This window comes from Aquarana catesbeiana, linkage group LG01 (assembly GCF_042186555.1).
Source record: "Aquarana catesbeiana isolate 2022-GZ linkage group LG01, ASM4218655v1, whole genome shotgun sequence".
NCBI classification, from domain to species: Eukaryota; Metazoa; Chordata; class Amphibia; order Anura; family Ranidae; genus Aquarana; species Aquarana catesbeiana.
This window is the reverse complement of record NC_133324.1, coordinates 948,853,932-948,880,908: the sequence shown is the minus strand read 5'-3', so window position 1 is coordinate 948,880,908 and position 26,977 is coordinate 948,853,932. Positions and strand designations below refer to the sequence as shown.

General features: G+C 52.5%; 1 pseudogene; it reads left to right on the top strand.

Moving 5' to 3' along the window:
• Positions 1-2,300: 2,300 nt before the first annotated feature.
• The window catches only part of LOC141126364 (proteinase-activated receptor 1-like), a 60,192-nt pseudogene continuing 35,515 nt past the window's right edge, over positions 2,301-26,977 (top strand).

Below are 26,977 nucleotides of genomic sequence, written 5' to 3'. Positions count from 1 at the left end.
ACCTTTAATCTCAGCTTCTTTAGCAAGGCAGTGGTCATCTTGGAGGTGTGTTTGGGGTCATTATCGTGTTGGAATACTGCCCTGTGGCCCAGTCTCTGAAGGGAGGGGATCATGCTCTGCTTCAGTATGTCACAGTACATGTTGGCATTCATGGTTCCCTCAATGAACTGTAGCTCCCCAGTACTGGCAGCACTCATGCAGCCCCAGACCATGACACTCCCACCACCATGCTTGACTGTAGGCAAGACACACTTGTCTTTGTACTCCTCACCTGGTTGCCACCACACACGCTCAACAGCACTGACAGACTGACCCCCCCCCCCCCCCCCCCCACCCCTTCAACCTCTGCAGCAATGCTGGCAGCACTCATACGTCTTTTTCCCAAAGACAACCTCTGGATATGACGCTGAGCACGTGCACTCAACTTCTTTGGTCGACCATGGCGAGGCCTGTTCTGAGTTAAGCCTGTCCTGTTAAACCGATGTGTGGTCTTGGCCACCGTGCTGCCGCTCAGTTTCAGGGTCTTGGCAATCTTCTTATAGCCTAGGCCATCTTTATGTAGAGCAACAATTCTTTTTTTCAGATCCTCAGAGAGTTCTTTGAGATGCCATTTTGAACTTCCAGTGACCAGTATGAGAGAGTGAGAGCAATAACACCAAATTTAACACACCTGCTCCCCATTCACACCTGAGACCTTGTAACACTAACGAGTCACATGACACCGGGGAGGGGAAATGGCTAATTGGGCCCAATGTGGACATTTTCACTTAGGGGTGTACTCACTTTTGTTGCCAGCGGTTTAGACATTAATGGCTATGTGTTGAGTTATTTTGAGTGGACAGCAAATTTACACTGTTATACAAGCTGTACATTCACTACTTTACATTGTAGCAAAGTGTCATTTCTTCAGTGTTGTCACATGAAAAGATAGAATAAAATATTTACAAAAATGTGAGGGGTGTACTCACTTTTGTGAGATACTGTATGTAATTTACCTAGCCTCTGCCCTTTCTGAAAGAACACAGTGAGTGAGCTTTGGGGTGCATACATGAAAGGGTTGTATTCCATTTATTAGAATATTGAGTTTCAACAGAGGAGTCCAGGTAATTAAATATAATCCATTCATGATTCACATCAGAGGTCCCATTGAATGTATTAGGGTGACAAAAACCTTCTGTCTTTAGAACCACCCTTAAGGCCTTTTAGTGAATGGAGTTTTTTCTTTTTCTGTTGATGGGCGGGTTCACTATTGCAAAGGGGCAATATTATTCTACAATTCTGCCTTGCGCTTGTGGGGCGTGTTCAGTGTGGTGCAGGGTGACCACGCCCTGCAAGCGCGAGACAGAATCGTAGAATAACATTGTCCCTTTGCAGCACTGAACCCGTCTCTGACGATCTGCGCATGCGCCGTCATGCCGTCACAACATCTGATCGGGAAATCACCTGGGGTGTCACTCCGTACTGCCCATACGCAGCACGGCTCGGGCATTTTTCGACAGAGGGCACTATCCTATAGAACACCGGTTCCTGTAGTCAACAGCTACTCACAATCTATACCAAGCACTAAAGGAGAGAAAATGAACCGCTCATCGAATTAAAGCCTCAAACACTTTTATTGTATCTTCCAACACACATGCTGCAAATTCTTACTAACGCGTTTCACTCAGTCAGGAGCTTACCCATAGGGACCCTATGGATAAACTGGTACATTGGCTTTGATGACATCAGAGCTGAAGAGGTGACTGATTGCATAGAAAGAGGAGCCTGCTGGAGAGAGATATAAGGTCAGTAAATTAGATTTTTACTGGTACCATAAGCAAAAGCAACCATTCAACCCTTGAAGTATATGGGGAGCACCTCTGCGAGGAAAATGTTTCCATTTATCCAGAGTTCATATTTAAAAAAACTGTAACAGATCAGACAAGAAAGAGGTAAAAAAAATGAAAAGCAAATCATTGAAACAATACTTATGCAAAACACATTACAAAAACCATTAACTTTTTAAAAGCAAAAACGGTTCAGAGAAGTATTTAGTCATTTAGTCTGGGGAAGTGTACTGGTAATTAAAGATATAGAAAACAGATAATAAATGTTTTGTAAGTACTACGGTGGTAAGCAATCATTTCAGTGCATTAGAGCAAGGTCTCCCAAGTAAACAATTTAGAAGGATCACCACCTCCTTCTCCTCCTCCTCCTCAAATGGTAGGATAATCGCAAATTGATAAAAAGGAAGATTGAATCATCAGACATTAGATCTCTGAAGACTCCTTCTGAAGGCTCATCGTTAAGGCTTCATCTAGATGGGGACCAACTTCCTATTACCTCTCTTCTTCCTTAGTGTCATCAGCTTATGGAGTGTGGATTGCCACAATGACACGTCACGTAAGCAACCATAATATGCCATATTTAAAGGGGGATCCAAGTTTATGCAGTCTCAATTGTCTGCATTTAGCATTAATGAACATGTCATAACATCTAAGATTAAGCCAAAGAGACAAAAGTTGATGTTTATCATCACTTGGGAGGATCTGTTGCTCTAAAACCCCCAGACATGCTTATAGTAGCGTAGTCTACCTGCTACATGAAGGGTTAATAGTTTGGCTTATTATTGCAGTATATTACTCAGTTATTTAGCTTATAAACTTTGGTTGGATGGATGGATGGATGGTAACTTTGGATGGGTTGGGAGATTTCTAGCAAGGAAATGTCTCATTGACCATGTTGGGTGATAGGTGAACTCAAAGGGCATACATACAGTATGTGGAGCTTGCTTCTCCGGAGACAGATGTGCTTTAGGAAGAGGCCACCTGATCCCCACCTTTCATAGGGCTGCGATCATCAATTTTATTAAGCAGTGATGAAAATCCTACTATTAATATTTATAGAAAATTGATCAAGGTAGCTGAAACAGCAGTTTTTCCAAATGAAAACAGTGCACTTAGGGAATTGCTCATAGTGTATTATATTGGGGGAGCAGTGTTAGCAGGAACTAGAAGGAGAAGATTTGAGGGTGTTCATTTCTGATGATTGCAAGATGAGCAAACACTTTGAACACAATAGAAAAAGCAAATGGAATGGTGTGGTCAGGGGCGGACTGACAACTCATGGGGCCCCCGGGCAATACAAGATCATGGGCCCCCTGTGTCTCTGCCCACATGCCAGCCACATCTACACAAAGCCCCACTTACATAAATCATGGGGCACACAGTAAGGCACATCACATGGCACACAGCAGAGCACGGGGCACATCATGGGGCACAGGGCATGGGGCACACAGTGGGGCACATCACAGGGCACAGAGGACACATAAGGGGGCACCCAGCAGGGCACTGAGCACATCACAGGGCATGGGGCATATCACAGGGCACACAGTAGGGCACACAGCAGGGTTTATTATGCTGTACACAGCAGGGCACATTATTGAGCACAGCATGGTGCATCACAGGGGGTACAGGGCACATCAGTGGGTACACAGCGGGGCACATCACAGAGCACATCAGGAGATACACAGCAGGGCGTGCCGCACATCACAGGGCATGTGGCACATAGTATGGGACACACATCAGAGCATAGGGCACACAGTAGGGCACATCCCAGGGGGCACATCCTTGGGAACAGGACACATTAGGCGGTACACATCAGGGCACATCACAGGGCATGAGGCACACATCCCAGGGCATGGGTCACACCGTAGAGCACATCACAGGGCACACAGTAGAGCACAACAGGCAGTACACAGCAGGGCACATCACAAGGCACATCACAGGGCAAGGAACACAGAGTAGGGCACATAAGGGGGTACACAGCAGGGCACATCACAGGCCATGGGGCATGCAGTAGGGCAAATAGCAGGGCACAAACACAAGCATGAGGGCACAAACACAAGCATGAGGCATACATCCCAGGGCATGGGGCACATAGTAGAGCACAACAGGCGGTACACAGCAGGGCACATCACAAGGCACATCACAGGGCAAAGGGCACAGAGTAGGGCACATAAGAGGGTACACAGCAGGGCACATCACAGGCCATGGGGCACGCAGTAGGGCAAATAGCAGGGCACAAACCAAAACACAGGGCACACAGTAGAGCACTGGGATCCTCCAGACTTAGCATAGTGTCTCTCAGGGTATCCATCAGAGGGGAAGGTGACACAGTGGAGGTGGAGGACACAGGGGACACTGTTGGGGGAGAAGACACAGGGGGACACCGTGGGGGGGTTGGAGTGCACAGGGAGACACTCTGGGGGGGGGTTGGAGGGCACAGGGAGACATCGTGGGGGGGTGGAGGGGACACTGTAGGTGGGTGGAGGGCACAGGGGGACACTGTGGGTGGGTGGCACAGGGAGACACCATGGGGGGGATGGAAGGCACAGGGGGACACTGTGGGGGGTGAAGGGCACAGGGGGACACCATGGGGGTGGCTGAAGGGCACAGGGGGACACTGGGGGGGGGGTGGAGGGCACAGGGGGACACTGTGGTTGGATGGCACAGGGGGGTCATTGTGGGGGGGAGGTGGAGGGCACAGGGGGTCACTGTGGGGAGGTGGCACAGGGGGACACTGTGGGTGGGTGTTACAGAGGGTCACTGTGGGGGGTTGAAGGGCACACTGTGGGGAGGTGGAGGGCACAGGGGGACACTGTGGGGGGGGGTGGAGGGCACACTGTGGAGAGGTGGCACAGGGGGACACTGTGGGGAGGTGGCACAGGGGGACACTGTGGGTGGGTGTTACAGAGAGTCACTGTGGGGGGTTGAAGGGCACACTGTGGGGAGGTGTAGGGCACAGGGGGACACTGTGGGGGGGTGGAGGGCACACTGTGGGGAGGTGGCACAGGGGGACACTGTGGGGAGGTGGATGGCACAGGGGGACACTGTGGGGGGGTTGCACAGGGGGACATTGTGGGTGGGTGTTACAGGGGGTCACTGTGGGGAGGTGGAGGGCAGAGGGGGACACTGTGGGGAGGTGGGGGGCACAGGGGGACACTGTGGGGGGGTGGAGGGCACACTGTGGGGAGGTGGCACAGGGGGACACTGTGGGGAGGTGGAGGGCACAGGGGGGACACTGTGGGGGGGTTGCACAGGGGGACATTGTGGGTGGGTGTTACAGGGGGTCACTGTGGGGAGGTGGAGGGCACAGGGGGACACTGTGGGGAGGTGGGGGGCACAGGGGGACACTGTGGGGGGGGGTGGAGAGCACAGGGGGACAATGTGGGGAGGTGGGGGGCACAGGGGGATACTGTGGGGAGGTGGAGGGCACAGGGGGACACTGTGGGGAGGTGGGGGGCACAGGGGGACACTGTGGGGAGGTGGAGGGCACAGGGGGACACTGTGGGGAGGTGGGGGGCACAGGGGGACACTGTGGGGGGGTGGAGAGCACAGGGGGACAATGTGGGGAGGTGGGGGGCACAGGGGGATACTGTGGGGAGGTGGAGGGCACAGGGGGACACTGTGGGGAGGTGGAGGGCACAGGGGGACACTGTGGGGAGGTGGGGGGCACAGGGGGACACTGTGGGGAGGTGGAGGGCACAGGGGGACACTGTGGGGGGCACAGGGAGACACTGTGGGGGGGTGGAGAGCACAGGGGGACAATGTGGGGAGGTGGGGGGCACAGGGGGATACTGTGGGGAGGTGGAGGGCACAGGGAGACACTGTGGGGAGGTGGAGGGCACAGGGGGACACCGTGGGGAGGTGGGGGGCACAGGGGGACACTGTGGGGAGGTGGAGGGCACAGGGGGACACTGTGGGGAGGTGGAGGGCACAGGGGGACACTGTGGGGAGGTGGGGGGCACAGGGGGACACTGTGGAGGGGTGGAGAGCACAGGGGGACAATGTGGGGAGGTGGGGGGCACAGGGGGATACTGTGGGGAGGTGGAGGGCACAGGGGGACACTGTGGGGAGGTGGAGGGCACAGGGGGACACTGTGGGGAGGTGGGGGGCACAGGGGGACACTGTGGGGAGGTGGAGGGCACAGGGGGACACTGTGGGGGGCACAGGGGGACACTGTGGGGGGGTGGGGGGCACAGGGGGATACTGTGGGGAGGTGGAGGGCACAGGGGGACACTGTGGGGAGATGGGGGGCACAGGGGGACAGGGGGACACTGTGGGGACAATGTGGGGAGGTGGGGGGCACAGGGGGATACTGTGGGGAGGTGGAGGGCACAGGGAGACACTGTGGGGAGGTGGAGGGCACAGGGGAACACCGTGGGGAGGTGGGGGGCACAGGGGGACACTGTGGGGAGGTGGAGGGCACAGGGGGGCACTGTGGGGAGATGGGGGGCACAGGGGGACACTGTGGGGAGGTGGGGGGCACAGGGGGACACTGTGGAGGGGTGGAGAGCACAGGGGGACAATGTGGGGAGGTGGGGGGCACAGGGGGATACTGTGGGGAGGTGGAGGGCACAGGGGGACACTGTGGGGAGATGGGGGGCACAGGGGGACACTGGGGGGGGTGGAGGGCACAGGGGGACACTGTGGGGAGGTGGCACAGAGGGACACTGTGGGTGGGTGTTACAGGGGGTCACTGTGGGGAGGTGGAGGGCACAGGGGGACACTGTGGGGAGGTGGAGGGCACAGGGGGACACTATGGGGAGGTGGAGGGCACAGGGGGACACTATGGGGAGGTGGAGAGCACAGGGGGACACTGTGGGGGGGGAGGGCACAGGGAGACACTGTGGGGAGGTGGCACAGGGGGACACTGTGGGGAGGTGGCATAGGGGGACACTGTGGGTGGGTGTTACAGGGGGTCACTGTGGGGAGGTGAGGGCACAGGGGGACACTGTGGGGAGGTGGGGGACACAGTGGGGAGGTGGGGGGCACAGGGGGACACTGTGGGGAGATAGGGGGCACAGGGGGACACTGTGGGGGGGTGGAGGGCACAGGGGGACACTGTGGGGGGTGGCAGAGGGAGACACTATGTGTGGGTGTTACAGGGGGACACTGTGGGGGGTGAAGGGCACAGGGGGACACTGTGGGGAGGTGGCACAGGGGGTCACTGTGTGTGGGTGTTACAGGGGGTCACTGTGGGGAGGTGGAGGGCACAGGGGGACACTGTGGGGAGGTGGGGGGCACAAGGGGACACTGTGGGGAGGTGGGGGCACAGGGGTACACTGTGAGGAGGTGGGGGGTCACTGTGTGTGGGTGTTACAGGGGGTCACTGTGGGGAGGTGGAGGGCACAGGGGGACACTGTGGGGAGGTGGAGGGCACAGGGGGACACTATGGGGAGGTGGAGAGCACAGGGGGACACTGTGGGGAGGTGGGGGGCAAAGGGGGACACTGTGGGGGGGGAGGGCACAGGGAGACACTGTGGGGAGGTGGCACAGGGGGACACTGTGGGGAGGTGGCATAGGGGGACACTGTGGGTGGGTGTTACAGGGGGTCACTGTGGGGAGGTGAGGGCACAGGGGGACACTGTGGGGAGGTGGGGGACACAGTGGGGAGGTGGGGGGCACAGGGGGACACTGTGGGGAGATAGGGGGCACAGGGGGACACTGTGGGGGGGTGGAGGGCACAGGGGGACACTGTGGGGGGTGGCAGAGGGGGACACTATGTGTGGGTGTTACAGGGGGACACTGTGGGGGGTGAAGGGCACAGGGGGACACTGTGGGGAGGTGGCACATGGGGTCACTGTGTGTGGGTGTTACAGGGGGTCACTGTGGGGAGGTGGAGGGCACAGGGGGACACTGTGGGGAGGTGGGGGGCACAAGGGGACACTGTGGGGAGGTGGGGGCACAGGGGTACACTGTGAGGAGGTGGGGGGTCACTGTGTGTGGGTGTTACAGGGGGTCACTGTGGGGAGGTGGAGGGCACAGGGGGACACTGTGGGGAGGTCGGGGGCACAGGGGGACACTGTGGGGGGGTGGAGGGCACAGGGGGACAGTGTAGGGAGGTGGAGGGCACAGGGGGACAGTGTGGGGAGGTGGGGGACACAGTGGGGAGGTGGGGGGCACAGGGGGACACTGTGGGGAGATAGGGGGCACAGGGGGACACTGTGGGGGGGTGGAGGGCACAGGGGGACACTGTGGGGGGTGGCACAGGGGGACACTATGTGTGGGTGTTACAGGGGGACACTGTGGGGGGTGAAGGGCACAGAGGGACACCGTGGGGGGTGGCTGAAGGGCACAGGGGGACACTGTGGGGGGGGTGGAGGGCACAGTGGGACACTGTGAGGGGGTGGAGGGCACAGGGGGCACTGTGGGGAGGTGGCACAGGGGGTCACTGTGTGTGGGTGTTACAGGGGGTCACTGTGGGAAGGTGGAGGGCACAGGGGGACACTGTGGGGAGGTGGGGGGCACAGGGGGACACTGTGGGGGGGTGGAGGGCACAGGGGGACACTGTGGGGAGGTGGGGGCACAGGGGGGGATACTGTGGGGAGGTGCGGGGCACAGGGAGACACTGTGGGGAGGTGGGGGGCACAGGGAGACACTGTGGGGAGGTGGGGGGCACAGGGGGACACTGTGGGGAGGTGGGGGGCACAGGGGGACACTGTGGGGGGGGGGCAGGGGGACACTGTGGGGGGGTGGAGGGCACAGGGGGACACTGTGGAGGGCGGTGGAGGGCACAGGGGGACACTGTGGGGGGTGGAGGGCACAGGGGGACACTGTGGCGAGGTGGGGGCACAGGGGGACACTCTGGCGAGGTGGGGGCACAGGGGGACACTGTGGGGAGGTGGGGGCACAGGGGGACACTGTGGGGAGGTCGGGGGCACAGGGGGACACTGTGGGGGGGTGGAGGGCACAGGGGGACAGTGTAGGGAGGTGGAGGGCACAGGGGGACAGTGTGGGGAGGTGGGGGACACAGTGGGGAGGTGGGGGGCACAGGGGGACACTGTGGGGAGATAGGGGGCACAGGGGGACACTGTGGGGGGGTGGAGGGCACAGGGGGACACTGTGGGGGGTGGCACAGGGGGACACTATGTGTGGGTGTTACAGGGGGACACTGTGGGGGGTGAAGGGCACAGGGGGACACCGTGGGGGGTGGCTGAAGGGCACAGGGGGACACTGTGGGGGGGGTGGAGGGCACAGTGGGACACTGTGAGGGGGTGGAGGGCACAGGGGGCACTGTGGGGAGGTGGCACAGGGGGTCACTGTGTGTGGGTGTTACAGGGGGTCACTGTGGGAAGGTGGAGGGCACAGGGGGACACTGTGGGGAGGTGGGGGGCACAGGGGGACACTGTGGGGGGGTGGAGGGCACAGGGGGACACTGTGGGGAGGTGGGGGCACAGGGGGGGATACTGTGGGGAGGTGCGGGGCACAGGGAGACACTGTGGGGAGGTGGGGGGCACAGGGAGACACTGTGGGGAGGTGGGGGGCACAGGGGGACACTGTGGGGGGGGGGCAGGGGGACACTGTGGGGGGGTGGAGGGCACAAGGGGACACTGTGGGGAGGTGGGGGCACAGGGGGGGATACTGTGGGGAGGTGCGGGGCACAGGGAGACACTGTGGGGAGGTGGGGGGCACAGGGAGACACTGTGGGGAGGTGGGGGGCACAGGGAGACACTGTGGGGAGGTGGGGGGCAAAGGGGGACACTGTGGGGGGGGAGGGCACAGGGAGACACTGTGGGGAGGTGGCACAGGGGGACACTGTGGGGAGGTGGCATAGGGGGACACTGTGGGTGGGTGTTACAGGGGGTCACTGTGGGGAGGTGAGGGCACAGGGGGACACTGTGGGGAGGTGGGGGACACAGTGGGGAGGTGGGGGGCACAGGGGGACACTGTGGGGGGTGGCAGAGGGGGACACTATGTGTGGGTGTTACAGGGGGACACTGTGGGGGGTGAAGGGCACAGGGGGACACTGTGGGGAGGTGGCACAGGGGGTCACTGTGTGTGGGTGTTACAGGGGGTCACTGTGGGGAGGTGGAGGGCACAGGGGGACACTGTGGGGAGGTGGGGGGCACAAGGGGACACTGTGGGGAGGTGGGGGCACAGGGGTACACTGTGAGGAGGTGGGGGGTCACTGTGTGTGGGTGTTACAGGGGGTCACTGTGGGGAGGTGGAGGGCACAGGGGGACACTGTGGGGAGGTCGGGGGCACAGGGGGACACTGTGGGGGGGTGGAGGGCACAGGGGGACAGTGTAGGGAGGTGGAGGGCACAGGGGGACAGTGTGGGGAGGTGGGGGACACAGTGGGGAGGTGGGGGGCACAGGGGGACACTGTGGGGAGATAGGGGGCACAGGGGGACACTGTGGGGGGGTGGAGGGCACAGGGGGACACTGTGGGGGGTGGCACAGGGGGACACTATGTGTGGGTGTTACAGGGGGACACTGTGGGGGGTGAAGGGCACAGGGGGACACCGTGGGGGGTGGCTGAAGGGCACAGGGGGACACTGTGGGGGGGGTGGAGGGCACAGTGGGACACTGTGAGGGGGTGGAGGGCACAGGGGGCACTGTGGGGAGGTGGCACAGGGGGTCACTGTGTGTGGGTGTTACAGGGGGTCACTGTGGGGAGGTGGGGGGCACAGGGGGACACTGTGGGGGGGTGGAGGGCACAGGGGGACACTGTGGGGAGGTGGGGGCACAGGGGGGGATACTGTGGGGAGGTGCGGGGCACAGGGAGACACTGTGGGGAGGTGGGGGGCACAGGGAGACACTGTGGGTGGGAAGCTGTGCAGCAACTTTCTAATAGCAGCACGTGGTACACGCTTAAGTACAGGACAGCATGCAAGCTGCTGCACTTTCCTTCCTAGATGCAGAGTAGCACGGGAAGCGGCTGTATACATATCTCTAGTGATGCGCTCCTCCTCGCTGACCCCTCCTCTCTTCTGTCCGTCAGAGGTGATGACAGATACAAGCACATGGGGTGGATGGGAGGGAAGGAGGGGCCGGCGGGGAGGAGTGCATCACGAGAGGTCTGTTTACACTGCAGTCTCTTAGCAGTGAGCAGGAACCCGATCTACCCGTCAATCACAGCTAGCTGTCATGGGGCCCCCTACTGGCCACGGGCCCTCGGTCATGTGTCGCCGAGTGGCGGGGAATTGAAATGAAAGCTGTTCCAGTGATGTCCCTCGGCGCTCTTATCATCTGGCCAGCAATGCTCTTCCTCTCCTCTGCTCCCCTGCATTATGGACACAGGTAGGCTGCATTATGGACACGGGTAGGCTGCATTATGGACAAGGGTAGGCTGCATTATGGACATAGGTAGGCTGAATTATGGACACGGACAGGCTGCAATATTGACATGGGCAGGCTGCATTATGGGCACGGGTAAGGCTGCATTATGGACACAGGTAAGGCTGCATTATAGACACGGGCAGGCTGCATTATGGACACAGGTAAGGCTGCATTATAGACACGGGCAGGCTGCATTATGGACACGGGCAGGCTGCATTATGGACAAGGGTAGGCTGCATTATGGACACAGGTAAGGCTGCATTATAGACACGGGCAGGCTGCATTATGGACACGGGCAGGCTGCATTATGGACAAGGGTAGGCTGCATTATGGACACGGGTAGGCTGCATTATGGACATGGGTAGGCTGCATTATGGACATAGGTAGGCTGAATTATGGACACGGACAGGCTGCAATATTGACATGGGCAGGCTGCATTATGGGCACGGGTAGGCTGCATTATGGACACGGGTAGGCTGCATTATAGACACGGGCAGGCTGCATTATGGACACGGGCAGGCTGCATTATGGACAAGGGTAGGCTGCATTATGGACAAGGGTAGGCTGCATTATGGACACGGGTAGGCTGCATTATGGACATAGGTAGGCTGAATTATGGACACGGACAGGCTGCAATATTGACATGGGCAGGCTGCATTATGGGCACGGGTAAGGCTGCATTATGGACACAGGTAAGGCTGCATTATAGACACGGGCAGGCTGCATTATGGACACAGGTAAGGCTGCATTATAGACACGGGCAGGCTGCATTATGGACACGGGCAGGCTGCATTATGGACAAGGGTAGGCTGCATTATGGACAAGGGTAGGCTGCATTATGGACACGGGTAGGCTGCATTATGGACATGGGTAGGCTGCATTATGGACATAGGTAGGCTGAATTATGGACACGGACAGGCTGCAATATTGACATGGGCAGGCTGCATTATGGGCACGGGTAGGCTGCATTATGGACACGGGTAGGCTGCATTATGGACACGGGCAGGCTGCATTATGGACACGGGCAGGCTGCATTATGGACACGGGTAGGCTGCATTATGGACACAGGTAGGCTGCATTATGGACATGGGCAGAATGCATTATGGACATGGGTAGGCTGCATTGGTGGACACGGGCAGGCTGCATTGGTGGACACGGTTGAGGCTGCATTGGTGGACTTGGAAAGGCTGCATTGGTGGACACGGGTGAAGCTACATGGATGAGCACGGATAAAGTTGTTTAATTCTGCATAAAACATTTAAGCGTAATTTCATGAGATAGTTTATGAGGGCGTGTTTAGGGGCAGAATTAGAGGCAGGGCAGGGTAGGGGTTAGGTGGGGTAACTGGTGGCAAGTAACCCTTGAGGCCTGGCTAGTAGCTTGGGACTTGAAATTTTGAGCCCTGCTCTAGAACATTCTCCAATGTTCCAGAGAACAGGGGGGGCACCAGGCGGGCTGTCAGGATGAGTCATCTAGCCCTTGAGTTACTAAACCCTGACCCAGATTCACAACCCAGGCCTGGCTCTCAGCCAAACCAATTAGCCTACTACACTAACAACTAACCTATTTACACTAGCACAGCTACAGGGTGCTACAGATATAATTATAGGCAATCCCCAGTTTAAGGAATGAGGTCCAATTAACCCTATATAGATATTTACATATAACTAGAGGGATCACAAGCTGGAGAAATTAAGTCCTTATCTCACTAAATAGATTTTTGGATATCACTAGAGGGGTCATAAGCAGGAGGAAGGAGGTCCTGATTCCTCTATAAAGATATTTACACCACTAGAGGGGTCAAAGCAGGGGGAAGGAGGTCCTGATTCTTCTATGTAGATATTTATATCATTAGCGGGATCACCAGCAGAAAGAAGGAGCTCCTGATTCCTCTATATAGATCTATAGTTATTACTACAGGGATCACCAGCAGAAGAATGGAGGTCCTGATTCCTATGTATAGATCTTTAGTTATCACTAGAGGGGTCACCACCAAAAGAAAGGAGGTCCTGATTCCTCTATATAGATCTTTAGTTATCATTAGATAACAAAATCATTAGAGGGTTCACCAGCAGGAGGAAGGAGATCCTGTTTCCTCTATATAGAGTTTTATATCACTAGAGGGATCACCAGCAGGAGGAAGGAGGTCCTGATTCCTCTATATAGAGCTTTATATCACTAGAGGGATCACCAGCAGGAGGAAGAAGGTCCTGATTCCTCCATCTAGAGCTTTAGTTATCACAAGAGGGGTCACCAGGGGATTGAAGGCGCTCATGATTCCTCCGTATAGATCTTTAGTTATCACTAGAGGGGTCACCAGGAGGTGGAAGGAAGTCCTGATTCCTCTATATAGATCTTTATATTACTACAAAAATCACCAGGAAGAGAAAGGAGGTCCCAATTCTTCTATATAGAGCTTTAGTTATCACTAGAGGGTTCACCAGGAGGAGAAAAGAGGTCCTGGTTCCTGTATATAGCTCTTTAGTTATAACTGTATAACTAGAGGGGTCACCAGAAGAAGAAAGGATGTATATAGTGGGGGATTCTACACTGACCACCAATGTAATGGGGAATTTACAATGACCACCAATGTGATGGGGGATTTACACTGACCCCCATTTGAGGGGGAAATTTGCACTGACCACCATGTAACGGGGGATTTTACACCACCCACCAATAAAAAGAGGGATTTCTATACTGACACCAATGTAAATGGAGCATTTACACCAACCACCAGTGTAAGGGGGAATTTACACTGACAACCATTGTCGAGGAGATTTGTACTAACCACCAATGTAAGTGGCACTTCTACACCGACCACCAATGTTAGGGGGGATTTACACTGACCACCAGTGTAAGGGCAATTCTGCACTTACCACCAATGTAAAGGGAAATGTACACTGATCACCAATGTAATGAAGAATTTACACTGACAACCAATGTAATAAGGGATTTTACACCATCAACCAATAAAAGGGGATTTCTACACTGATCACCAATGTAAGAGGGGATTTACACTCACCACCAATTTAAAGGGGGCTTCTACATGGACCACCAATGTAAGGGAGGATTCGAAACTGACCACAAATGTAAGGGGGACCTTCACACTGGCCGCTACTGTGAATGAAAGCCCCAATGTACCGTATATACTCGAGTATAAGCCAAGTTTTTCAGCACATTTTTTTGTGCTGAAAGTGCCCCCCTCGGCTTATACTCGAGTTAAGCATTTCTGCAGCAAAAAATGTCATTTTCCGAACCAACTTTGGGGCCCCGTATCTTGGGGCCACTTGGTGCTAGGAACCCCAAATAGAACTAGTACCACAACATATCCAAAGCTGGGGTTCCTAGCACCAAGTGGCCCCGAGATACGGGGCCCCAAAGTCAGTTCGGAAAATGTCATTCTCTGCTGCAGAAAAGTGCTTGACATTTTCTGAACCGATTTTTAGGGGCCCTGTATCTCGGGGTCACTTGGTGCTAGGAATCCCAACTTTGGATATATTGTGGTGCTAGTTCCACTGGGTTTTCATGCCAAATTTGGGGTTCTTAGCACTAAGTGGCCCCGAGATACGGAGCCCCAAATTCGGTCAACTATGTCCATCTGCAGCAATGTCATTTCGGGACCCTTCGGGTCCAGAGACCCCAAATTTTGGATGTAGCTAGGGGGCATCTAGGAACCCTTAACTACCGAGTTCGAAGTTCAGGGGACCTATGGCTGCAAATTGGCACAGTGAGGCTGCAAATGGGCATTGTTGACCCTCTTTTCTACTTACAGTAGCTTCGCATTTCTCACCCTCGTCTTATACTCGGGTCAATACGTTTTCCCAGTTTTTGTGGTAAAATTAGGTGCCTCGGCTTATATTCGGGGTCGATATATACTTGAGTATATACGGTAATGAGAAGATTTACACTGACCACCAATGTAACTCAGACATTTAGCCTGCGTCCACAATTGTGTGTGTTGGGAACGCATGCAACATCGTTTTCCTGACACCACAGAAACGTGCTATCCTTTAGCAGATACACAGCAGTGTCATTCATTGTTAATGACACCTCACACATCTGCTGAGATGTGCGTATTCACGTGCATCAAAAGTCACAGTGCTGTGGCACCATGTTATTTTGAAAAAGGGTTCCACCACTAATTTGCTTACCTTTGCAGAACAGGCTGATGTTTGTCTTAATGACCACAGTTGTAGGCAGGACTTTCAAGCATGCTCCTTTACCTCCCCAGTGGGCAGCATTCAGCAGAAGTGATGGTGGATATGACCCCAGGGGGACATGATATACATATGAATGTCCCCCTATTTACATATCAATGCATAAAGAAATGAAAGGTGAATGTAAGCAAATTGTTGGTCTCTTTTCCTTTTAACCAGTTCATGAACACCTTATAGCAGATATACTGCTACAGGGTGGCTGTCTTGTGCTGAATCACAGATATATATATATATATATATATATATATATATATATATATATACAGCCCTCAAAATTTCAAGTCCTGAGCTACTAGCCAGACCTTAAGGTTTACTCGCCACCAGTTGCCCCGCCCCTAAACACGCCCTCATAAATTATGTAATGAAATGACACTTAAATGTTTTATGCAGAATTAAGTTACAAAAATAAATATTAACAACAACTTTATCGGTGCCGCCTCACCTGTGACCAACAATGCAGCCTACCTATGTCCATTAATGCAGCCTCACCTGTGCCCAACAATGCAGCCTACCTTTGTCCATTAATGCAGCCTCACCTGTGCCCAACAATGCAGCCTGTGTCCATCAATGTCACTTCACATGTGCCCAACAATGCAGCCTAGCTGTGACCATCAATGCAGCCTACCCATGTGCATCAATGCAGCCTACCTGTGTCCATCAATGCAGCCTTACCTGTGCCCAACAATGCAGCCTAACTGTGTCCATTAATGCAGCCTACCTGTGTCCATCAATGCAGCCTACCTGTGTCCATCAATGCAGCCTCACTTGTGCCCAACAATGCAGCCTACTTGTGTCCATCAATGTCGCTTCACCTGTGCCCAACAATGCAGCCTCACCTGTGTCCATCAATGCAGCCTACTGTGCCCATCAGTGCAGCCTACCTGTTCCCAACAGTGCAGCCTGCCTGTGCCCATCAATGCAGCTAATCTGTGTCCATCAATGCAGCCTACCCGTGTCCATCAATGCAGCCTACCTGTGTCCAACAATGCAGCCTGCCTGTGCCCATGAATGCAGCCTGCCTGTGCCCATCAATGCAGTATGCCTGTGTTCATCAATGCAGCCTACCCATGTCCAACAATGCAGCCTACCTGTGTCCATCAATGCAGCCTGCCTGTGTCCATCAATGCAGCCTACCTGTGTCCATCCTTGCAGCCTACCTGTGTCTAGCAATGCAGCCTACCTGTGTCCATCAATGCAGCCTGCCTGTGTCCATCAATGCAGCCTGCCTGTGTCCATCAATGCAGCCTGCCTGCGCCCATCAATGCAGCCTGCCTGTGTCCAACAATGCAGCCTACCTGTGTCCATCAATGCAGCCTGCCTGTGTCCATCAATGCAGCCTGCCTGTGTCCATCAATGCAGCCTGCCTGCGCCCATCAATGCAGCCTGCCTGTGTCCAACAATGCAGCCTACCTGTGTCCATCAATGCAGCCTACCTGTGTCCATCAGTGCAGCCTTACCTGTGCCCATCAATGCAGCCTACCTGTGCAGGGGAAGAGAGGAGAGGAAGAGGATTGCCGGTCTGATCATCAGAGCGCAGAGGAACATCTCTGTAATAGCTTTCATTTGAATTGCCGAGTGTTCCCACCGCTTGCCATCACATACAGCCCCATCCTTGCAGCCTGCCTGTGCCCATCAATGCAGCCAATCTGTGTCCATCAATGCAGCCTACCCATGTCCAACAATGCAGCCTACCTGTGTCCATCAATGCAGCCTACCCGTGTCCATCCTTGCAGCCTACCTGTGTCTACCTGTGTCTAGCAATGCAGCCTACCTATGTCCATCAGTGCAGCCTACCTGTGTCCATCAAAGCAGCCTGCCTGTGTCCATCAATGCAGCCTACCTGTGTCCATCAATGCAGCCTGCCTGTGTCCATAAATGCAGCCTGAATGTGTCCATTAATGCAGCCTGCCTGTGTCCATCAATGCAGCCTACCTGTGTCCATCAGTGCAGCCTTACCTGTGCCCATCAATGCAGCCTACCTGTGCAGGGGAAGAGAGGAGAGGAAGAGGATTGCCGGTCTGATCATGAGAGCGCAGAGGAACATCTCTGTAATAGCTTTCATTTGAATTGCCGAGTGTTCCCACCGCTTGCCATCACATACAGCCCCACCTCCTGGCCCGGGTACTTTAATACACGTCACACATCCCGGCATTGGGCGGGTGACCTGTTTATCAAAGGACCCGGGCTAGGAGGCGGGGCTGTGTCTGTCAGCGAGTGTGGGAAACACTTAGCAATTCAAATGAAAGTTGTTGCAGCAGTGTTCCCCGCTCTGTGATGATCCAGCTGCCTGCTCTCCTCTCTCTTCCCCAGGGCGATCGCTGGGAGATCAGCTCTTATTCAGCCCCCCTACCGGCGGTGCTCCCCACCCCCCACCCCCACCCCCACCCCCAGCTCCGAGGCAGACCTTATTTTCCAAGTGGCAAGTGCAAGTAGGCAAGTGGAAAATTTGAGGACTGTATATCAACAGTATCTCACAAAAGTGAGTACACCCCTCACATCTTTTCATGTAACAACACTGAAGAAATGACACTTTGCTACAATGTAAAGTAGTGAGTGTACAGCTTGTATAACAGTGTAAATTTGCTGTCCCCTCAAAATAACTCAACACACAGCCATTAATGTCTAAACGGCTGACAACAAAAGTGAGTACACCCCTAAGTGAAAATCTCCAAAATGGGCCCAAAGTGTCAATATTTTGTGTGGTCACCATTATTTTCCAGCACTGCTTTACCCTCTTCTGCATGGAGTTCACCAGAGCTTCACAGGTTGCCACTGGAGTCCTCTTCCACTCCTCCATGATGACATCACGGAGCTGGTGGATGTTAGAGACCTTGCGCTCCTCCACCTTCCGTTTGAGGATGTCCCACAGATGATCAATAGGGTTTAAGGTCTGGAGCCATACTTGGCCAGTCCATCACCTTTACCCTCAGCTTCTTTAGCAAGGCAGTGGTCGTCTTGGAGGTGTGTTTGGGGCTGTCATGTTGGAATACTGCCCTGTGGCTCAGTCTCCGAAGGGAGGGGATCATGCTCTGCTTCAGTATGTCACAGTACATGTTGGCATTCATGGTTCCCTCAATGAACTGTAGCTCCCCAGTGCCGGCAGCACTCATGCAGCCCCAGACCATGACACTCCCACCACCATGCTTGACTGTAGGCAAGACACACTTGTCTTTGTACTCCTCACCTGGTTGCCGCCACACATGCTTGACACCATCTGAACCAAATAAGTTTATCTTGGTCTCATCAGACCACAGGATATTGTTCCAGTAATCCATGTCCTTAGTCTGCTTGTCTTCAGCAAACTGTTTGCAGGCTTACTTGTGCATCATCTTTAGAAGAGGCTTCTTTCTGGGATGACAGCCATGGAGACCAATTTGATGCAGTGTGCGGCGTATGGTCTGAGCACTGACAGGCTGACCCCCCACCCCTTCAACCTCTGCAGCAATGCTGGCAGCACTCATACATCTATTTTCCAAAGACAACCTCTGGATATGACGCTGAGCACGTGCACTCAACTTCTTTGGTCGACCATGACGAGGCCTGTTCGAAGTGGAACCTGTCCTGTTAAACCGCTGTATGGTCTTGGCCATCGCGCTGAAGCTCAGTTTCAAGGTCTTGGCAATCTTCTTATAGCCTAGGCCATCTTTATGTAGAGCAACAATTCTTTTTTTCAGATCCCCAGAGAGTTCTTTGCCATGAGGTGCCATGTTGAACTTTCAATGACCAGTATAAAAGAGTGCTAACGATAACACCAAATTTAACACACCTGCTCCCCTTTCAGACCTGAGACCTTGTAACACTAACGAGTCACATGACACCGGGGAGGGAAAATGGCTAATTGGGCCCAATTTGGACATTTTCACTTAGGGGTGTACTCACTTTTGTTGCCAGCGGTTTAGACATTAATGGCTGTGTGTTGAGTTATTTTGAGGGGACAGCAAATTTACACTGTTATACAAGCTGTACACTCACTACTTTCCATTGTAGACAAGTGTCATTTCTTCAGTGTTGTCACATGAAAAGATAGAAGAAAATATTTACAAAAATGTGTAGGGTGTACTCACTTTTGTGAGATACTGTATATATATATATATATATATATATATATATACACACACACACACACACACACATACATACACACAATTCTGCACCTATGCCTAGGGGCTCTTCTGCTACTTACAGCAGAAGCAAATCTGGGCAATGGATGTCTGCCAACACACGCTGATCGATAGGCAGAGACACAGAATGGAGCTCTGCCTATGTAAACAAGACAGAGCTCCATTCCGACTAGGAGGAAGGGATGGATTTTGTGTCCCTGCAAAGCAGGGAATAAAATGAATTACTTCCCTTAGTAAAAGCACCTCACACAGTATACAAAAACACTGGATAGGCACACAGCCTAGATGTCCTGGCCAGTGTCATTAGTACAGTGTCAGTGTATAATTTTAGCACTGATCACTGTAATAGTGTCACTGATTCCCACAAAGTGTCAAAAGTGTCAGTTAGTATCTGATTGTCCACTGCAATATTTCAGTTCCGCTATAAGTCACTGATCGCTGCCATTACTACAAGTAATATAAAAAATAAATAAATGAAAATTCCAGTACATACCGTGTTTCCCCGAAAATTAGACCTACCCCGATAATAAGACCTAGCAGGATTTTCAGGGAGGGCTGCAATATAAGCCCTACCCCGAAAATAAGCCCTAGTAAAGTTCGTCAATTCCTACAAAATGGATTACATAATTCTATAAGTATTTTAAGATGTTTATGTCAAAATACTGACTCCTGACCTGACGGGGAGGAGGAGAAGACAGGGGGACACAGGACATGGATAAATGACACAGCACAAGCACTATGCAATCTATCATGCTTTAAAGGAACAGGATTTTTTTTTTTTTAGGGTGACAACCACTTTAAGATCATTGTACATACCATAAATAAATAAGATATCCCCCGGAAATAAGCCCTAGTGTGTTTTTGGTTGCCAAAACACAAGATCTGTCAGAAACCATGAATCAGACTGAGACAGAAGTACAGTTAAATCTCACTTGTTTAATAATAATGAAAAAAGTTAAACAGAGTAAACGTAGTCAAAACATAGCCAGAGTTCAGGAACCGGAACGGATAGTCAGACAAGCCAAAACGCCAGGGAGCCAGAGATAAGCGTAGTAGAACAGCAAGCAGGATCTGGAGCCAGAAGGTATGTCAGCCAAGCAAGTCTTTAACAGGAACACAGGACAGCGTCTATAGAGATGTGACTAAAGTAAAGGCAGAGATCATCTGGGCTTAAGTAGGTAGGACTGACGAGCAGGATATCATCAACAGGTGAGTAACTGTGGAGAGATAGGAGCTGGCAATTAGCCAACAGCTGAGCAGCCAGCTCAGAGAAGGAAGGGCTGGGCCCAGCCCTGACAATATCCCATAGTTTGTAAATGCTATAAATTTTGCACAAACCAATCAATATACGCTTATTGGGATTTTTTTTTTTACCAAAAATATGTAGCAGAATAGATGTTGGTCTAAACTGATGAACAAATTAGATTTTAAATGTTTTTTTATTGGATATGTTTTATAGCAGAAAGTAAAACATATTGGTTTTTTTATTTTTTTCAAAATTGTCAGTCTTTTTTTGTTTATACTAAAAAAAAAAAAAAAAAAACTGCAGAGGTGATCAAATACCACCAAAAGGAAAAAAAGACATAAATGTTATTTGTGTACAGCGTTTAACGACTGCGCAATTGTCAGTTAAAGTAACGCAAGGCCGTATCGCAAAAAATGGCCTGGTCATAAAGGGGGGTATAAAGGGGAGGGGTTATATACACTATATTGTCAAAAGTATCGGGACGCCTGCCTTTACACACACATGAACTTTAATGGCATCCCAGTCTTAGTCCGTAGGGTTCAATATTGAGTTGGCCCACCCTTTGCAGCTATAACAGCTTCAACTCTTCTGGAAAGGCCGTCCACAAGGTTTAGGAGTGTGTCTATGGGAATGTTTGACCATTCTTCCAGAAGCGCATTTGTGAGGTCAGGCACTGATGGTGGACGAGAAGGCCTGGCTCACAGTCTCCGCTCTAATTCCAAAGGTATGCAGGGGGTTGAGGTCAGGACTCTGTGCAGGCTAGTCAAGTTCCTCCACCCCAAACTGACTCATCTATGTCTTTATGGACCTTGCTTTGTGCACTGGTGCTCAGTCATGTTGGAACAGGAAGGGGCCATCCCCAAACTGTTCCCACAAAGTTGGGAGCATGAAATTGTCCAAAATGTCTTGGTATGCTGACACATTAAGAGTTCCTTTCACTGGAACTAAGGGGCCAAACCCAACCCCTGAAAAACAACCCCACACCATAATCCCCCCTCCACCAAATGATTTGGACCAGTGCACAAAGCAAGGTCCATAAAGACATGGATGAGCAAGTTTGGGGTGGAGAAACTTGGCTGGTCTGCACAGAGTCCTGACCTCAACCCGATAGAACACCTTTGGGATGAATTAGAGCGGAGACTGTGAGCCAGGCCTTCTCGTCCAACATCAGTGCCTGACCTCACAAATGCGCTTCTGGAAGAATGATCAAACATTCCCATAGACACCCTCCTAAACCTTGTGGACGGCCTTCCCAGAAGAGTTGAAGCTGTTTTAGCTGCAAGGGGGGGGGGGGGGGTGCAACTCAGTATTGAACCCTACGGACTAAGACTGGGATGCCATTAAAGTTCAAATGTGTGTGTAAAGGCAGGTGTCCCAATACTTTTGGTAATATAGTGTAGCAGAAATAAAAAACATTGCCTATTGAATACCATCAAAAATACTGTATATGGTATAAAATTAATTGTGTGCAGCGTTGCATAGTTACATAGTAGGTGAGGTTGAAAAAAGACACAAGTCCATCAAGTCCAACCTATGTGTGTGATTATGTGTCAGTATTACATTGTATATCCCTGTATGTTGCGGTCGTTCAGTTACTTATCTAATAGTTTCTTGAAACTATCGATGCTCCCCGCTGAGACCACCGCCTGTGGAAGGGAATTCCACATCCTTGCCGCTCTTAGGCTGGATTCACACCTATGCAGTTTTGGCGCTTTTTGCAGATTTGCACTACAGAACATGTTCCATAGGAAACCATGTTAAGTGGGCTGTAGTGCAAATCTGCAAAATGCAAAAAGCACTAAAAATGCATAGGTGTGAATCCAGCTTTACAGTAAAGAACCCTCTATGTAGTTTAAGGTTAAACCTCTTTTCTTCTAATTGTAATGAGTGGCCACGAGTCTTGTTAAACTCTCTTCTGCATAAAAGTTTTATCCCTATTGTGGGGTCACCAGTACGGTATTTGTAAATTGAAATCATATCCCCTCTCAAGCGTCTCTTCTCCAGAGAGAATAAGTTCAGTGCTCGTAACCTTTCTTCAAAACTAGGGCTCATCCCTAGTTTTGAAGAAAGGTTACGAGCATTGAACTTATTCTCTCTGGAGAAGAGACGCTTGAGAGGGGATATGATTTCAATATACAAATACCGGACTGGTGACCCCGCAATAGAGATAGAACCTGCGAACGGACTGAAAATTTGCGCAAACATTAGAACCCCATTGACGTCTATGGGACTCGAACGTTCGAAATCAAAAGTGCTCATTTTAAAGGTTAATTTTCATGGTATTGTCCTAAAAAGGGTTTGGGGACCCGGGTCATACCCCAGGGGACATGTATCAATGCAAAAAAAAGTTTTAAAAACAGCCATTTTTTCGGGAGCAGTGATTTTAATGATGCTTAAAGTAAAAAAAAAAAAAAAAGTGAAATATTCCTTTAAATATCGTACCTGAGGGTAGGGTGACCACATTTCCAAACTGCCATTCAGGGACCCCCCCCCCCCGCGCCGCCCAAAAAGGATGGTTTTTGATACTTTTTTTTGCCAATTTTTGGGGGAAGAACAGAGGGGGACACGGGGGAAGAACAGAGGGGGACACGGGGGAAGAACAGAGGGGGACACGGGGGAAGAACAGAGGGGGACACGGGGGAAGAACAGAGGGGGACACGGAGGAAGAACAGAGGGGGACACGGAGGAAGAACAGAGGGGGACACGGAGGAAGAACAGAGGGGGACACGGAGGAAGAACAGAGGGGGACACGGAGGAAGAACAGAGGGGGACACGGAGGAAGAACAGAGGGGGACACGGAGGAAGAACAGAGGGGGACACGGAGGAAGAACAGAGGGGGACACGGAGGAAGAACAGAGGGGGACACGGAGGAAGAACAGAGGGGGACACGGAGGAAGAACAGAGGGGGACACGGAGGAAGAACAGAGGGGGACACGGAGGAAGAACAGAGGGGGACACGGAGGAAGAACAGAGGGGGACACGGAGGAAGAACAGAGGGGGACACGGAGGAAGAACAGAGGGGGACACGGAGGAAGAACAGAGGGGGACACGGAGGAAGAACAGAGGGGGACACGGAGGAAGAACAGAGGGGGACACGGAGGAAGAACAGAGGGGGACACGGAGGAAGAACAGAGGGGGACACGGAGGAAGAACAGAGGGGGACACGGAGGAAGAACAGAGGGGGACACGGAGGAAGAACAGAGGGGGACACGGAGGAAGAACAGAGGGGGACACGGAGGAAGAACAGAGGGGGACACGGAGGAAGAACAGAGGGGGACACGGAGGAAGAACAGAGGGGGACACGGAGGAAGAACAGAGGGGGACACGGAGGAAGAACAGAGGGGGACACGGAGGAAGAACAGAGGGGGACACGGAGGAAGAACAGAGGGGGACACGGAGGAAGAACAGAGGGGGACACGGAGGAAGAACAGAGGGGGACACGGAGGAAGAACAGAGGGGGACACGGAGGAAGAACAGAGGGGGACACGGAGGAAGAACAGAGGGGGACACGGAGGAAGAACAGAGGGGGACACGGAGGAAGAACAGAGGGGGACACGGAGGAAGAACAGAGGGGGACAGCAGCAGAGCGGAGGGGGACACGGAGGAAGAACGGAGGGGGATAGCAGCAGAACGGAGGGGGACATGGAGGAAAGATGGAGGGGGAGAGCAGCAGAACTGAGGGGGAGTGGGGGGGACAGCAGCAGAACTGAGAGGGAGTGGGGGACAGCAGCAGATTTGAGGGGGATTGGGGGGGACAGCAGCAGATCTGAGAGGAAGTGTGGCTGTGTGGGGGACAGCAGCAGAACTGAGGGGGATGGGGGTCTGGGGACAGCAGCAGAACTGAGGGGGGTGGGGGTCTGGGGACAGCAGCAGTGGAAGTTACACTAACCTGAAGTACTCTGGCGGGCGGACCTCGTGGGCGGGAGGGAGCCGGAGGGAGGACTCGGACGAGGCGGCTCAGTCAGGAGGACGACTCACTCTCAGGACGGGCAGCTCGGAGTCGGCCCGGGTTGCGCTTGCTGGCTGGCAATGTGCGGCTGCTGGAGTAGCTGTAGTCGGCTCGGCGGCTCTGGGTCCGGGACTGGTCACTGGCAGGCACCACCACTGACTGGGGCTGGGCACAGGGCAGGCTAGTAAGTGTGGACTCACTGGCAGGCTGGCGGCTGCTCTCTCTCTCAGAGGCGCGCTGCTCAGCCGTAGCATGTAGAGTCTAGACTAGAGTGGGCCATGCCGTGCGGGTGCCCACTGCACTGACTCCCACGTGACTGACAGAGCCAGCTGACGTCATTGGTTGCTAGACGCGGGGCGGGCGGCCCTAGCCTAGCAACCAGTTAAGCACTTAAGCTGCGCATCTGTGTGTGTTACTTGTGTATACTGTGATAAGGGTGGCAGACTCAGAGACGGAGTCGGACTGGTGCCAGTCGGCGGTGTGTTTTTTTTTTCATTCCGGGACACTGTATTGTCCCGGAATGAAGGTACCCGGGACACGGGACAAAAATCTCAAATAAGGGACAATCCCGGGCAATCCGGGACACGTGGCCACCCTACCTGAGGGGTGTCTATAGTATGCCTGTAAAGTGGCGTGTGTTACCTGTGCTTAGAGCAGTCCCTGCACCAAATGTCATTTTTAAAGGAATAAAAGTCATTTAAAACTGCTTGCAGGTTTAACCACTTGAGCCCCGGACCATTATGCTGCCTAAGGACCAGAGGTCTTTTTCCAATTTGGCACTGCGTCGCTTTAACTGCTAATTGCGCGGTCATGCAATGCTGTACCCAAACGAAATTTGCGTCCTTTTCTTCCCACAAATAGAGCTTTCTTTTGATGGTATTTGATCACCTCTGCGGTTTTTATTTTTTGCGCTATAAACGGAAAAAGACCGAAAATTTTGAAAAAAAATGATATTTTCTACTTTTTGTTATAAAAAAAAATCCAATAAACTAAATTTTAGTCATACATTTAGGCCAAAATGTATTCGGCCACATGTCTTTGGTAAAAAAAATGTCAATAAGCGTATATTTATTGGTTTGCGCAAAAGTTATAGCGTCTACAAACTAGGGTACATTTTCTGTAATTTACACAGCTTTTAGTTTATGACTGCCTATGTCATTTCTTGAGGTGCTAAAATGGCAGGGCAGTACAAAACCCCCCCAAATGACCCCATTTTGGAAAGTAGACACCCCAAGGAAATTGCTGAGAGGCATGTTGAACCCATTGAATATTTATTTTTTTTGTCCCAAGTGATTGAATAATGACAAAAAAAAAAAAAAAAATATTTACAAAAAGTTGTCACTAAATGATATATTGCTCACACAGGCCATGGGCATATAAGGAAATTGCACCCCAAAATACATTCAGCTGCTTCTCCTGAGTATGGGGATACCACATGTGTGGGACTTTTTGGGAGCCTAGCCGCGTACGGGGCCCCGAAAACCAAGCACCGCCTTCAGGATTTCTAAGGGTGAAAATTTTTGATTTCACTCTTCACTACCTATCACAGTTTCGGAGGCCATGGAAAGCCCAGGTGGCACAAAACCCCCCAAAATGACCCCATTTTGGAAAGTAGACACCCCAAGCTATTTGCTGAGAGAAAAAAGTAAAGATGGCTAGATGGTACCAGAGGATACAGCACCTCATCCCCTAAATAATCAAACGTTAAATGGGTGTGTGGACAAGGGATTATAGCGGTGCTAGGGTCAGGAAGATTAGAGAAGAAAAGATAAAACAAAAAATACTAAAATTACAAATTTTATTAATAGTCTATCATAAATACAATGTACATTATAAACAATTCATACAGTAATTATACAAATTTTGTGGATACATGTACTGTAAGTGACCCTAAGAATGGTCAAGTGGGCCAGATGGCAAGTGGCCGTTGAAGGAGGGGGGGCTCATTTTCCTACATGTTTCGCCAAAACATTGGCTTCTTCAGGGAACAGGAGCTCATAGGGTGGATATATATAAAAAAAATTCTGTGTGGTGGACATAAAAACACATGTTAGAAATATTAATTTGACCAAACACTGCATAGTAAAAACAATAACACATTGCAACTGTGGCTGGACATTCATGCAACCCCAAGCTCCACACCACTAAACGGAACTGCGGACATACCTGGAGCGTCAGTGCCCAAGACGGGAGGGAAGAGAGGGAGAGGGGGAACACAGCCACCCAAGGAGATCCCCACAGGGGAGCAGGCAGACCGCGCCGTAAATTATGCCTGCAGGGGGCATACAGTAGACCTGGCAAAGGAATGTAAAGATAGTCATGTGTCATAATGCACTGTGG